The 13243-nt window shown below is 34.1% G+C and overlaps 1 pseudogene; it reads left to right on the top strand.

Moving 5' to 3' along the window:
• The first annotated feature begins 1689 nt into the window (after positions 1-1689).
• LOC133333724 (splicing factor 3B subunit 6-like) lies at positions 1690-2047 on the top strand (annotated as a pseudogene).
• The last annotated feature ends 11196 nt before the right edge of the window (positions 2048-13243 follow it).

Raw genomic sequence — 13243 nt, 5'->3', positions numbered from 1 at the left:
TGTCATTCCGTTTGCACTCACCGGAGATCCCAGAAATATATTCTCCACCAGAATAAAATTCCATGTCGATTTATGCATGTCCATCTCTCCGACTGATAAACTGAATAAATGGATATAGCATAATAATTTGGATAGATGTGGCCCAAACTTTGCACTTCTAAATATTAAAACTAAACATAGATATCGTACAAAAATTGTCCCCTCAAATGCTCAAAACCTTAGCTCCCATTACGCTACTGTCCAACAGAATAAAAAATGTTCTTAAATCGTCTATTTCTTAGTTATTTTTTGTGATTTGTATTTCGACATCCTGTCTTGCCAATTGCGTCACCAACACAAACACAATTGCCTTCAGGGGTATCCCAGCAAATGAGTTACCTTAAATGTCGACAAATGACTTTAATTGCATTTCTTAAAAAAACCCACGATGGAGGAATATTTCTGGTGATGCTGATGAACCCCTCTACTTTAGGATTTGGAATTGTATGTAGCATCCACCATCAACTTAACCCTACACACGGTTACTTTAACCAAAAGGAACTGAGTGTTCACACACACACTCGATCGTTGTAATTATAAATGTAAATGGAATTCATGGGAATCGAATGAATTCATTGTCGTTTTCCAATGAAGAAACTTGGTAACACAAAAAAGATTTCCTCCACAACAAATGTATGTTTAGTGAAAGGGAATAACAACAAGAAAAAACTGTGATAATTAATACGATTTAAATGGTTGAGATTTTTGTTCACGGTTTGTGTTGTTATAATCTGTAAATAGATGTGGCACCCGCATAATTATTTATTCTGAGGCTGAATGTGAAGAACAATTTATCAGTTGCTCAATGCACGGTGGTAATGAAATTTTATAGATTTGACAAAATTCTAATTGGAAGTTAATCCTAGGAGTTTTGGTGCCATTTATACTTATGGTTGTATACATCGAATCATCGAGCGTGGGCCGATTGAATGCCAGCTTGACACGCATCTTTTGGTATTTATTTGACACGCATCTTTTGAAATTTATAAAATATATATGGGAACTATATATAGATGTGAACCGATCGTCGGACTATCGAGAATATATATGAGAGGTATATTCGATTTAAAAACCAGTAGGGAAAGTAATAATGTCGGGCTGGGTGACTATATGATACCCTTCACCACTTTGGGAATATTCTAAATATGCATACTAAAAATTTCATGTCAATGCTCCTTCGGTGTGATCTTTATCTATAATTGAACCAATTAAATTAAATTTATTCATTCGGGCAGACTTAGACCCGTTTGCGGACAATGAGACAAATTTATGCAAATCGATCGGACAAACTTTGGGTCATTAGGGTACAATTTACATTAAATCGGAAGAACATATATATGGGATGTGTGTTAAGTTCACGAAATTTAACACACATCGGTTTGGACTTAATTCAGTACTCTATGCCAAATATCGTGCAAATCAAAAGATATATAGGGACTTTGGTACACCATTTCCACCATTCGTGTTTAGTCGATAAGTTTTTGAAATACGCGTTATTTTTCTATATTCCTTAAAAACAAAGGACAAAGGAAACAAAAGACTAAATTCTGCAAAAAAAAAAAGAGTTAAGTCGTCGCACTATACATTTTGTTCATTTGTCGAAAGTGAGCCGCCGGGTATTGGTCCTTTGTCGAGGAGCACGCTTCCATCACAATGAATAAACGTAACAATATACGTTTACCTCCAGAGGTAAATAGACTTTTGTATGTGCGGAATTTACCATATAAAATAACATCGGAAGAGATGTACGATATTTTCGGAAAATACGGGGCGATCAGGCAAATACGAGTTGGAAATACACCGGAAACTCGAGGCACTGCTTTTGTTGTATATGAGGATATTTTCGATGCCAAGAACGCCTGTGACAATTTGTCTGGATTTAATGTCTGCAACCGATACTTGGTAGTTTTGTATTACCAGTCTAATAAAGCCTTCAAACGCTTAGAGGTGGACAAGAAACAGGATGAACTAAACCATATACAACTTAAAAACTCCAGAAAATGAATAACACTTACAATTTACATCAGCGGTAAATCTTCGTCACATCAATAATTATTGCAGTTTTTAGTTCACCTGTAGTTTCCAAATCGGATAGCCATCTTTTGTTTAAAAACTTTTTAAATTGTAAGAAATGTTCAAGTTATTATGTTTATATATTCGCCTCTATTAGGGCTGTCCGCATGTATTTGAAATTTACGTTTTTACTCCATCATCATCGCTCTCATTCTCATCACACATAACAAGCAAAAGGTAAAATGTATAAATCGGATGGAAGTAGATATGGGAGCTATATCTTAATCTGAACCGATTTCCACGAAACTTAACACACATCATTCTAGGCTTAATTCAATACGCTATGCCAAATAGAAGTATATACAGGGACTTTAGTACCCCATTTACTTCAAATCGGACGAAAATATATATGGGAGCTATATCTAAATCTGAACCGATTTCCATGAAACTTATAACACATAATTCTAGCCGTAATTCCGTACTCTATGCCAAGTTTTGTACAAATCGAAAGGTATATAGGAAATTTGGTACACCCTTTACATTAAATAGGCCGAAAATATATATGGGAGCTATATCTTAATCTGAACCGAAACTTAAGACACATCATTCTAGACCTAATTCAGTACGCTATGCCAAATTTCGTCCAAATCGAAAGATATATAGAAACTTTAGTACACCAGTTACATTAAATCGGTCAAAAATATATATGGGAGCTATATCTAAATCTGAACAGATTTTTCGCAATTTCAATAGACGACCTGTACTTTGTTTACAATGTGTCTATCACGTTTCCTTTTTCCTGTTACAAACATATGCACAAAGCCAAAAATTCTAGCTTCGTCTGGGCGTTGATGAATCATTATGAAAGTCAATCACTTTACTCTTTTATTAGTATAGATTTAATAAACCAACTTCCCTAATTATGGGCAAGAAATTGTATCTCTGGCCCATAGTATAACCCATCTTTTGTGAATGCTTTATCCACAATATATTTTCTTATTTTACTCCATATTGAACCACTGTGCCCAATGACCAAATCAGTTAATTTTGATTTTCTAAACGTATTTGTATATGCGCCGGTATCGATTAAATTAAATTATGTTTGGAAAATTGTGGATTTATTTTCATTAATTATTGTCTCAATTAGTTCGTTGAATTTATTCACACACATACACACCCCTTTCCCACATTATTTCGTTGATTGCCATTTGTTGTCATTTATAGTTGTCAACAATGACAATTGTTATTGCCACATATTCAATATTGATTGTGGCGTGTGCGTTCCACAATAAAACACCCCTTTTCTATTTGGTTCCGTTCACAACGCTGAGATTATTGATCCCGCATAGAATTAATTTCTCTCTTTTCTTTGACAATGATGACCCGGATATTTTGATTTTGATGAGAATGTGTGGGTTGCTGGCGTAATGTCATTGTTTGTAGTCACTTTGGGAAGAATTGGAAAGAGTTAAGTGATTGTTTACTATTGTTCTGTGATTGAGTGACCAATTGATGTTTTTGTTTTACTGAAATTTGATCGTTCGAATACTACAAATTAACACTTAATTTGTGATATCATTTGTCAGAACTGAATGTAGGGGGTATATTTTAAATCTAACTGCAACCATAAAATATTTGATTTTCCATGGGCTATGAGATTTGTGGGAAATGAGATTTAACTGAAAAGAGAAAACAGGCAGAATTGGGGATCCAGACTAATATTGACATTTTTGGTAAAAATATACATATTAAGGAAAAATTTCAAAGAGATTCTAAACATAGCCTTAGAACAATAAAAATACTTCCCACCAGATTTTGTTTTAACATGTCATCATAAAGTTATCCATGACAAATAATCTTTTAATAGAAGAAGTCTAATGCGTTGGTATTTCGCATTTTTTATATTCAACAAAATTCACTTGTTGCCTATTTTATTATCACCAATGTGTTTTGTTCAACAGCCTACACAACATTGAGTCCATCCTGCATGTCTTTTTCACAAATATCCACATCGTGTTATTTTTGTGAAATTTTAGACGTTTTTTTCTTGAGATAAAAATTGAACAAAATGCTAAAAATTACAACATTGTTGGATAAATCCATGAAATTTTGTTCCCATCTCCTAGCTTTGTTAGTTAGTTCGTAGAGAAGAATCAAAATGATGGTAATACTCGTACCAGCGATTTCTAACATACATTCGGACATGGCAACGTAAAAATGAAAATAGATAAAAATGTTAAGCATAGAATAATATCCATGAATAGAACAACAATTGAATGGAAGAAAAAAGTCCAGTTTATGACTTTAATGCCGAATTGCCTTTAAGTCCATTAATACCTACATTACTGGTCGGTTGGTTGGTGCTTAAGTGAAATTTGAGTTTTGCAATCTTGTGTTGGCTCTCGTATGACTTTTTTTATTTTAGGAGTTTTCATATAATGCGTGAGCATGTGCGTTCATCGTAGTGAAGTTTACCGTTTTGTAATAAAAGAAAGGGATGACATTTATTGATAATTTTGAAAAATTTGTGATTTTTATTAGAAACTTGCCAACACTTTTAAAATTATATATGTTGTTAAAAAAGAAAGATATTGGGCTAGACCGAAATTTGACGCATTGCCACACTTTCAACTGATAAGTAAATCAGTAAGGAAAGTTCAAAAGTCGAACGACTATATGATACCTTTCACCACTTTGGGTACATACAAGAGATGCTCATATGTACAGACATAGCATCTTTGGAGAACCATTAAAATGAAATCGGAAGAAATTAAATTAAGACATCTGAGCCAATTTAAAATATCCCATACACATACCATTCTGAAATCTATGAAAAATTGCATGTCAATCGGCCTAGCCATGGATCTTTTCGCGAAGCGAATCCTCTACCGAAATCCGTGCAAATCGAAAGATATATAGGGACTTTGGTGCGAAAATTAAATAAAATAGGACGAAAATATACATGGAAGACTTTGGTGCACCATTTACCTAAAATCGGACGAATTTTTATATAGGGGAGCTATATCTAAATCTGAAAGCATTTTCACGAAACTTTGCACCCATCATTCTAGACCTAATTCAGTACAGTATACCAAATTTCATGCAAATCGAATGATATATAGGGACTTTGGTACACAATTTAAATTAAAGCGGACGAAAATATATATCAGAGCTACATCTAAATTTGCAACGATCTTCAGAAACTTAACACACATCATTCTAGAACTAATTCAATAAGCTACGCCAAATTTCGTGCAAATCGAAAGATATATAGAGACTTTGGTACACTATTTACATTAAATCGGACGAAAATATATATGGGAGCAATATCTAAATCTGGGCCGATGTTCAAGAAACTTAACACACATCATTCTAGACCTAATTAATTACGCTATGCCAGATTTCGTGCAAATTGACAGATATATAGAGACTTTGGTACACCATCTACATTAAATCGGATGAAAAGATATATATTGACATTCACAATATTCATTCAAAAAGTCAATTTTAAATTTTTTCTTAGTTACGCTTTTTTGCATTTTAGCTAACGATATGTGAGATATATCTAAATCTTGAGCGATTTTCAGGAAACTTGACACACATCATTTTAGTAATTCAGTACGCTGTTCCAAATTTCGTGCAAATCGAAACATATATAGGGACTTTGCAACACCATTTACATAAAATCGGACGAATATATATATATATATATATGGGAGCTATATCTAAATCTGGACCGATTTTCAAGAAACTTAACACAAATCATTCTGGACATAATTCTGTACGCTTTGCTGAATTCTGTGCAAATCGAAAGATATATAGGGACTTGAGTACACCATTTACATTAAATCGGACGAAAATATATATGAGAGTTATATCTAAATCTGAACCGATTTTTCCCAATTTCGAAAGGATTCGTCCTTGGCCCAATAAGTGATATATGCCAAATTTCATCCAATTCAGATCATAAATGCGACCTGTACTTTGTTTACAATTTAACATGGACAGACTGACGGCCGGACGGACGGATATGCATAAATCGAGTGCTTCTATGCATATTCTCAAAACGAACCATGTGTCTATCTCGTTTCCTTTTGCCTGTTACAAACATATGCACAAAGACATAATAGCCTGTACCTCAGTGTGGTGAAGGGTATAAAAACATCCAAAGGTCCGCCATTTTGTTAATTTTTGAGCGAAGTCAATAATCCTCGTTCATACGAGAGCCAGACATTTACTCTTTCTTTATTTCCATTGAGGAGTTATCATGCTCACCATTATTAACCATTACTTACATATTACTTCCTTACATTATTTTCAAAATTCAAATTCCAAATTGTCATCCCTACCTTCATAATCTCAAGGGACATATTTGTTTGCAAACATACCTCAACGTAATGTCTCACAATTTGCTAGAATGCACTTTATGACGTTTTAATTAGTGTAATATCAATTTGTACCTTAAGAGTGAGTGATGGAGGTAGGTCCAACCAATCATCATTCAGCCGCCAACGTTTTAAAGAGTCATTTGAAAGAATTACTTTAACAACGAATGGCAAGGCCCATAAATGACTAATAAAGAAAAAAAAAAACAAATGAAATGAAATGATCATAAAATTTAAAAATTGCATTGTGGTGGCGTCATTTGTGGCAAAGATTTATGTTAAGAGACGAAAATAAAAAAAATACAAGTACCCTACATTATGTACGCTATATATAAATGTTATACACTATGCCATATGGGTATTGTTACTATCATGTTTGAAGCGTAACCAGAGATGGTCCGTCAGAAACAGTCACGTAAATGACCTACATATCCGACGTATAATACATACGTCAGCAACGTCGGAAACCTACTCAAAACCATTAGCTTTTTGACAAAATAGCTGTTTCCTTTAATAAATTATCAAATTACGTATGCTTTACTCAAATCCATATCAAATTTCAAAATTTTCATCTCCAAAAAGTTTGGAATTGTTGATCAGTTCCAGTAAGGAATAGTCAGATATATATAAAAATGATATATATTCTACAAAATACCTATATATGGTAATGATATTCAAATAAATAAGGTTTACTACATTTATTACATTTTATACAGGTATATGACGTTTTCGACGTTTACACCTTTTTGACAGTCGAAAACCTAAAAATTCGTCACACGGACCATCCCTGAGAGTAACCTTATCTCACGTCGTTGCCTCAAGTAAAATAAGGTGAACTGTAGTCGTTATGTATTTTTACTGTAAATTGTGTTGAAAATATACTTGAGGGTGTCGGTTTCTCTCATGTCATATATACATTAAACCACAAAAGATTGAAAAATGCGCCATTTGATTTGGATATGGTGGAATTTACAATAATATGAAAGGAGGACCCAAATATTTATGCGTTACAAATCGAAAGCTTGATAACTGGTGGGGTTTAACAAAATAGTTGATGTGGAAGTTGTGGTTTTACTAATAATTAAATTTTGGAAATACACCTGCTAGAAACAGTAATCGTACACATTCATACTCTACATTTTTTCCGTGATAATTGCTTTGCACTTTGCTTCAAATTGCTCTTTTAAATATAATATTTAAATGACCATACCGATCCATTGTGGATTCTATAAGGGTAAATTTCCCCGCGCCTCTAGCTGACATGAATTTCCATATGCATTTTTGGACTGGCCTTCCCGACCGTGGTGCATCTTCAAACCAGTTCTGGGCCTGTCGTACTGTAAACATGCGTTCTACATACACATCCGTCAATTTTTTCTCACTTGGACATCAGAATTACCCTTTCTGAAATAGAAAAGTAAAATAGGACAAAAATGCTGCTTATTGATCTCCATATTTAAAAGGGCACCAACCAAAAACTACTGCGTATAATTAATAAAACTTTTTCACACACAAGCCTTATAATATCAGCTCTCAAGAGCTAAAAATGGTTATGCGGCTTAAGTGTGAAGTTGGTTCGGAAAAACGTAATTAAGTCCTGTGACGCAAAAAACGAAATTACTTTCCGAACAATGTTTGGAACGATTTTAATTTGAATAATACATATTTTTCAATTCCATCAGTCTACGCATCTTTCATAATTCCTACCAATTAAAATAAACGGATTAAAAGAATAAGTTCAATATACAGATATCTTAGATTGCAATGGATTTATTTTTTAAAGAAATTCTATTTGAAACCTGCAAATATTTTCGACGGCAAAAATTCAGTGTCAAGAGAAAAAATCCACATTTCACTCGCCACATATCCTTTTATTGTTTTTCCAAACGCCAATCATTAGAAACAAACAACAACAACTAAGTATATTTTCAATTCCAATGTCTGTCGTTTCGTTTGTTTTTAGATTTTTTTCGTGTGTGTGTGTTTATTTGCCAATGTTGGCCTCCGCCGCCTAAGAGGGATTCTTTTGCTATTTTCGGTAATTGAATTCGCTTCAAGGAGTATTATTTCATGTTGTTGTTTTGTTTTTGTTTACACGCCACAGAACTATTTGACACTTGCTAGATTTATTGCAGCTATAAAAGATTTCGATGTGTTTTCAATAGAAGTGTGATGCGATAGGATTCGAATAGAATGTGGCATTGCGTTGCGTTGCATTTGGCACATTTTGTTATGTGCAACATATTGTCGTTGTGGTGTGGCAACATTACAAATGCCTAGGACATAGACTAGCAATGAAAGTATTTAGTACCAATAACATTGGCATTGGTGAATGAAGTTCAGACACTGTGAACTAAATTAATAAAATGGGGCCCAGTCTAAAACTTCATACTTTCCACCATGAGATAAATAATTTTAAATTTAATGAACACTAATGACATGTTTTGAAGAGGATTGGATTAGGATGTTTGTCACCCTTAATTTTTGAAGTATTTAATTCCAAATTTCTTTTAGTGTATCTCCAATGGGAGAATATGTCCATCAATGATACTTTGGCTTAGCACATCGATTTCAAACATTTATTGCTAAAACATTAGGCTTTTTTAGGGTGTTATAGAAATTTGCGTTTATTTTTACCATGATGCTACTGCAGTTTTTCGATTTGTATTGGACATGTTAATTTCGATTAATTTAGCTATGAAATTTGGAATGCAAGGTTTTATTTTTGTGCTAATTCTTGCACAAAATAAGATATTCCTTAAATGGCTATGTCAACAGTTTCATTCAGTAGTGATGTTAAAATTTTAGTTGTTTATAAAATTTTTAGAACTCTTTAAAAACATCTACCAAAAAATAAGCCATGTAAAAACCTCGAGCCTACAAGACAAAGAACTAACTCACTGCAGAACCCCAGTAATGCTGAAATAGTCGTAATGGTGGGAGTTATTACTGGGCACACCTATATATAGGACGGGGAGAGACGGGGGTGACTGAACATCTCCTATGTCGCTGTCCAATTTTGGCCTGCAGAAGGCATAGATATGTGGGTGTTTACTTTCCTAACGTTTATTATATCCTTCACCACACTGTGGTGGTGGCCTGTGTAAAGGAGTCGAGATAGACCCATGGTTTGTTTTGAGAATATGCGAGTCGATTTATGCATCCGTTATGCATCGCATTTAAAATCCGATTTGGATGAAATTTGGCACAGCTCAGTTATTTGACCTTATTGAAATTGGTGAAAATCGTTTCAGATTTATATATAGCTCCCATATATATTTTTTGTCCGATTTGATGCAGATCCCTGCAAATCTTTCGATTTGCACGAAATTTGGTATATCCTACAGAATTCAATCTAGAATGTTGCGTGTTAAGTTTCGTGAAAATCGATTCAGATTTACATACACCTCCTAAGTAAATGGTGCACTAAAGATCCGTAGGTAGGCCGATTGACACAACGTACTGAAGTTAATATAAATTATACTCTGGCATGTTTCCTTTACATCGGTTCAGATATATAGTATAGCTTCCATATATAATTTAGACCTATTCATGTTAATTGTACACCAAGTAAACAATGGATGTCTGATTGAGATAAAACCATGCAGCATACCAAATAGTGTGTGCCAAGTTTGCTTTAAATCGATTTACAAAATTTAGCATAGTTTGCAGAATGCCATGTGTAGGGATTGATGTTTGTCGGTTTAGATGTAGATAAAGATCACATATTTAAGTTCGTTTAATTTTATTTCAATGTTCCTTCAAAAAGGCGACGTCTGTTAGGATACATATGTAGAATATACACAAAGTGGTGAAGAGTATTATATAGTCGGCCAAGTCCGACTTTACTACTTTCCTTAATGATTTTATCTAATTCTGTTCTCTTTTCTTCCCTTTTTCTTTACAGAATTTCACAGTTAGTAACTGTGAAATTCTATCTTATAGTAACACGTACTATAAGATAGTACAGAAATATTTATCGTAAAGAGTAAAGAGATCGCATTGTGCCAAACCCGTTAATAAAGTGGGAGATTTTTGTACCGATTTTAATAAACCGATTAATCTTTTATGCATATCCGTGGAAGCGAAAAGCATTACTAATCACGTACGTAATAGTTGACTGAATTCATGGACTCAGAGTTACTGGTCCATTCCTCCCTTAAATATGTCAATGATGCCAGAACTAAATCTACATAACAAATTTTGTGATGATTAATTCATAACTTTGATTACAATTTATATAGGTAGATCGATTCACATAGTCGAAATGTAACGATCAATAGGCATTAAAACTCTTGGGGTCACGCAAACATAATACTTTAGATGTGTAGAGTATAAAAAAAAAATTTAACTTAATTTTTTTATTTTTATACCCACCACCATAGTATGGAGGGTATATTAGTTTTGTTTTTCCGTTTGTATCTCATCGAAATAATCATTTCCGACCCTATATTCATGATCAGTGTAAAATTCTATGACGATATAGCCATGTCCGTCTGTCTGTTTTAATCACTCTAGCGTCTAAACGAATTGAGATAGATTGCCAAAATTTTTTTTTCTTTTGTCTGCAGGCAGGTCAAGTTCGAAGATGGGCTTTATCGGTCCACGTTTAGGCATAGCTCCCACATAAAGGTACCCCCAAATTTTCCGTATTTTGGGGTCCATATTTTGGGATAGCTCCCATATAAGGGTACCCCCAATTATGCGGTATTTTAGGGGGTTTGATCGCATTTTTCGACCGAATTCGCTAAAATTCGGTACTTTGAGTTCTTATTGGGTAGCAAATCTCTATACTAAAAATTATAAATATAGGTCAATTTTTCGGGTAGCCTCCATATAAGGGTATCCCCCAACCGAATTCGCTGAAATTTGGTATTTTGTAGTTCTATATGGTAACAAATCTCCCCACCAAAAATTATTAATATTCACTCCTTTTAGGGGTAGTCCCCATATAACCCCCTTTTTATATTAAAATAGTTATATGATTTGTTCCGTGTGTTGCGGTTGGGTAGTCGTTACGGGGAATAGTCAATTTTTACCTTACAAATGAAATATATCGGTAGACATTTAGGCATCTCCTCAATATAGTGATACCTCCTGAAGGAAAGAATTGAGATAAACAATTAAAATATTGGGTTCAAAATTGGTATATACCGGTCATTAATTAGGCATAGCCCTCATATAATGATATCCCCAAATATTGACTATTTCCTACACCATGTAATCAATATTGGTCCCCCTTTAGGCATACCCTTTGTAATCCAAATTACAGTAGTTTGAGGATTTTATACTCTACCATGCGTTATCAGTATCAGTCCAATTTTTGGATCTTACAGATTTTAGGAAAAATCCCCATTAAAATTGCTGAGGTTTGTATTTGGTGTACATAATGGTTTACACAAACCGGTTTGTAGAATTATCGGTATATGCCCACTTTTTGGTATGTTCTCTATATTTTCATTGCATGTATCTGTCAGTATAACTATGATGGAGGGTATCCAAAGTTCGGCCCGGCCGAACTTAACGCTTTTTCACTTGTTTTTTTATTTTAGGCCTTAAACTTTTTGTGAAATAAATGCCATGAATATCTAAGATTATGCTTTAGAATTATACATTATCATTTTAAATACTCTATGATAATGTTTTGTATGCAAAACTTCAACACTATTCTTTCATGCACATCTAAATAGTGATAACTTAATTATCGAATTATCTCACCCACACCGCGAACAATAAGGAAATTATATTTTACATCCACCCACTATATGTCATCATTCAAGATTCATAACTACCTCTCCAATGGTATAAAATAGCATCATCACATCACAGAATATATTCTATGGCAGTTAATCTCAACGTTCACCATCTCTTATAATCAGAGTTTAAATTATTTATTATCCAACTTGTTTGAATCTCTCCTCCTACAATGACAAAAGTCATCGTTTACACCTACTAAAAAGAGTGAGTGCAACAACGTTCATTGTATTGCTGTCATTCACCCAGTAAAGGTGACAAGAACAACAACTGCATAAAAAAAGGTAAACATAAAATATGTCACATAAAAGTCATACTAATAATTCGGCATAAATTGTATTTAATAAACGTCACATATACGAATATGACGTTGTTGTACTTTCAACAAAATCTGTCACGGTGTGCCAGTGCGAGTGCGTGTGCTCGCCCGCTCGCTGAAGTGTCTGTACTTGTCAATGGTTTAAAGCGTTGACAAATTGCACATTTAACTTAATTTCATAGATAAATACCTTTTAAAATACTCTACAGTTGCACAAAATGCTGCATAATAAACATGCATGGTTACAGTGTTCGGAAACGTTTCAAAAATTCGAGTTAAGAAAAAGAATATCATGGGCATGTGTTAAGTATAATGTCATCAATTCGGGCTCTGTAGAAATGGAGGCCGTTAAACCAACTTGTTTTGGTCTAAGTTGCTGCTGGTCCTCTACTGCTGTGGATGTGGATATATAAGTCATATTCAGACATGTCTGATAGGAATTTTGACCTGGTGGCTCACGCTTCTACCTTTGGACCTGTATATATCTAGACCATAGGGGAATACTATATATTTTTCAATGGCTGGGAATGATGCTTATACCCAATCAGGGACTTCATCGACAACATTTGGTTGTGCCGATGGACGGGTATGATTTTCGTATCCACTGATTACCGGTCTGGTCGGCATTCTGGCAGGTCTGAATATTAAACGCCAGGTTGATAGTCATTCTGAATTCTAGGGTTTAACTAGCGCTCACAATTTATTTTACGGTAAACTGTTTGTATTCAGGTGG

Source organism: Musca vetustissima, unplaced genomic scaffold (genome assembly GCF_032173495.1).
Source record: "Musca vetustissima isolate MV318-11 ecotype Yass unplaced genomic scaffold, APGP_CSIRO_Mvet_v1 utg14433, whole genome shotgun sequence".
In the NCBI taxonomy this organism is placed as follows: domain Eukaryota; kingdom Metazoa; phylum Arthropoda; class Insecta; order Diptera; family Muscidae; genus Musca; species Musca vetustissima.
Note: the sequence above shows the minus strand (reverse complement) of the source record. Positions and strands in the feature narration are given on the sequence as shown.